Raw genomic sequence first — 3,724 nt, forward strand, 5'->3', positions numbered from 1 at the left:
GAACTGGAAATTGAGCAGAAGCCCATCAACTGGGGAATGGCTGAATAAGTTGTGGTATATGAATGTAATGGAATACTATTGTACTACAAGAGATGGTGAGCAGGCGGACTTCAGAAAAACCTGGAAAGACTTATATGAATTGATGCTGAGTGAGGTGAGCAGAATGAGGAGAACATTGTACACAGTTACATCCACACTGTGCGATAACTAACTCTGATAGATTTAGCTCTTCTCAGCAATACAAGGTTTTAAGACAATGCCAAAATGCCCATAATGGAAAATGCTATCCACATCCAGAGAAAGAACTATGGAGTCTGAATGCTGATAGAAACATACTATTTTCTCTTTCTCTCTTTTTTGATCTGTTCTGTTCTGTTTTGTTTTATGTCTCTTGGTTCATCCCGTTGGTTCTAATTCTTCTTTACAACATGACTAATGTGACAATATGTTTAATATGAATGTATATGTACAGTCTATATCAGATTGCATGCCCTCTTGGGGAGGGGGAGGGGGGAGGAGGAGAAAATTTAAAACTCAAAAGCTTGTGGAACTGAATGTTGAAAACTAAAAATAAACAAATTTATTTTAAAAAATAATCCCATATAGAATATACTGTAAAGTAAATGGTCATCCAACAAATTTGCTTGAAGACAGACCACCAATGAAAGAAATCCCACTACTTCAGGGGCCAACCCATTTCATTTTTTGAATGACGGCTAGGCTGCATAGTGCATACAGTGTTAGATTTGGAGTCAGGAAGACTTGTATTCAAATCTGCTCTCAGACACTGACTAGATCTATGACCCTGGACAAGTCACTCAACTTCTTTCTTCTTCAGTTTCCTCAACTACAAAATGGAGATGACAGCATCTACCTGCAAGGGTTAGTGTGAGGATAAAATGAGATAACATTGATAAAGCACTTTGCTTTGAAAAGCTTAAAGGACCAGGTACATGCTAGTTCGTGTTGTTTTTGTTGGTGTTGCTGATGATGACATAATAGCTCTAACTGTTAGGAAGCTTTTCCTTACTAAATGTTCCTCTTTACAAAATCTACCATCCTGTAACATTCACCTCGATGCATCTCGCAATAATTCCTAGTAATGACCTCTGGTCCTAAGCAGAAAGTCTTCTTGCATTCATTCACATGAAAAAATGGCCAATACTTGAAGACATTTTACCCTCACCTTTACAAGAAAAAAGAAAGGAAAGAAGGGAAGAAGGAAGGAAGGAAGGAAGGAAGGAAGGAAGGAAGGAAGGAAGGAAGGAAGGAAGGAAGGAAGGAAGGAAGGAAGGAAGGAAGGGAGGGAGGGAGGAAGGAAGGAAGGAAGGAAAGAAGGAAGGAAGGAAGGAAGGGAGGGAGGAAGGGAGGGAGGAAGGAAGGAAGGAAGGAAGGGAGGGAGGAAGGGAGGGAGGAAGGAAGGAAGGAAGGAAGGGAGGGAGGAAGGGAGGGAGGAAGGAAGGAAGGAAGGAAAGAAGGAAGGAAGGAAGGGAGGAAGGGAGGGAGGAAGGGAGGGAGGGAGGAAGGAAGGAAGGAAGGAAGGAAGGAGGAAGGAAGGGAGGGAGGAAGGAAGGGAGGGAGGAAGGGAAGGGAGGGAGGAAGAAAAGCAATGAAGTCAATGGTTGGAAGTTATAAAGAGGCATATTTAGGCTCCATGTATGGAAACCTTTCTAACAATTGTAGCTATTTATGAGTGGATTAGGCTGTCTCAGGAAGAAGTGACTTTCACCAAGTAAGATCTCTTCAAGAAAAGATTGTATGGTGACTGCTCATTAGGTATGTTTAAAAAGGACTCATCTGGTATGAACAGAGCTAGAAGGCTTCTTAAGTCCCTTCTAACTAAGATTTTGCCTGGTTCTAAAGGAATCTTTGTTCAGCGATTTTGTGAGTGTCAGTAACAAATGTGGCATAAAGGTGATTGTCATTATTATGGAGGTTGGAATGAATATCCTAAGCAGAGGCCAGATTAAAAAATATTACTTAAAAATTGCAAGATTCTTCAATTGCTTCTGTTTGTGAATAAAATCATCCTGATTTCAGTGAAAACCAAATTACAATAGGAGCTCCTCAGTAGAATTCATGGCCACTCAAAAATGATTATCCCAGAAATTTATAAGGAAAAAACTTTGTGAAGAATGCATATTACTAAGATTGTATCAAATATTTTTATAGGTACTATTATATCAATACATATATCTTGGTCAGGCCAAGAATTGAACAGGAGGAAGGTAGTGGGGCCTAATTACATCATCATTGACATTTCTCTTCTATTCCTGCTATATTCAGCCCTGGGTTTCCTGTTCAGTTCTAAGCACCAAATTTAAGGAAGAGCTTTAATATGCTGGTGAGTACCCTGAGAAGAGTAGCCTAGATGGTAACAGCCTTAATTTTTTGCCAGCTTAAGCCTTGGTTGAAGAAACTAGGTATGTTTATTCTGAACACAAGAAGAATGAGTAGGAGGAAGGGTAAGGGGGGCAAAGAAGACAAGATAGCTGCCTTCAAATATTTGAAAAGCTATTACTGGAAAGAGAAATTAGACTTGTTCTATTTAGGACCAGAGTATAGAAATTGTCAAAAGAGGGATTTCAGTTTGATATAAGGTAATTTGCCATTAGAAACATGGGTTCTGAAACATATTTATGTCATGGATGCCTTTGGTAGTCTAGTGAAGCCTATTGATGCCTCTTTAGAATAATGTGGCTTTTATTAATAAATGAAACATAGGATTACAAATTAAACTAATATTTGAAAATCAATTACCAACATTATTTTTTGGAAACAAATTCACTGTCTTGGACCCAGCTTTCCCATAGCTTCCCCCTCATTTATTGTTTCATGTATTGGTTAACAACAACAAAATAGTTCCCAAGGTATGGGTTCCCATTCTTTTTCTGTCTTCTAACTACATCTTATTGTGCCTTTAAAAGCATCTCCAAATCTTCCTTCAATAAGAATTCTCATATAAACCCTTTTTGAATCCATTTTCTAATTCAAAAGACATATGTTCAAACTATTTTCCCTTGCATCAGACCTCAAAGGAAGCTAATTGCAATTTCACCAATCAACAAAGATCACAGAATAATAGAATTTCAAAATTTGATGTGTCCTCAGTGCCCTTTCTTACTTGACAAAGAAGCAGCCTCTAGCATTTCTGGCAAGTGATTATTTAGCCTGCTCTTAAGGAACTCCAGTGAGGGCAAACTGACAACCTCTCAGGGCAGTCAATTGCAATTTTTGGATAGTTCTAATTGTCTGGGAATTTTTACTCACCTCAAGACTACATATGGTACATTCAGATAGACTGAACCGAGTTCCTCGTTAAACTATAAGTTCCTATAAAGATGGCCATATATAGGTTTTACTATCTTTCATAGTGACTTTGATAGTGACTATCATAAGGTCCATACGATATAGGTCTTTTATAACCTCAGGATTATCTCTTCTATTGACTAGAAGATCCAGCTGGTTGTCTGCCCAGGGCTGTTAGGTGTCACAGCCAGGAAATGTTAATCCAGCATTTTCTACATCACTAGAACAAAAAACAGGTTAGGGAGATCATAGTAAACCTTCTGTTCTCGTGTTCAAATCATAAAATAAAGGATCTAAAGGCTAGCAGGTTGCCATTAGTATTATTATTTTTTTGCTATTTTTGTACTCAGGGTCTACCATTTTCTTGTAAGTATAATTTTCATTAAAAAATAAACTTTATTGAAATTTTTAGTTT

This window comes from Trichosurus vulpecula, chromosome 1 (genome assembly GCF_011100635.1).
Source record: "Trichosurus vulpecula isolate mTriVul1 chromosome 1, mTriVul1.pri, whole genome shotgun sequence".
NCBI lineage: Eukaryota > Metazoa > Chordata > Mammalia > Diprotodontia > Phalangeridae > Trichosurus > Trichosurus vulpecula.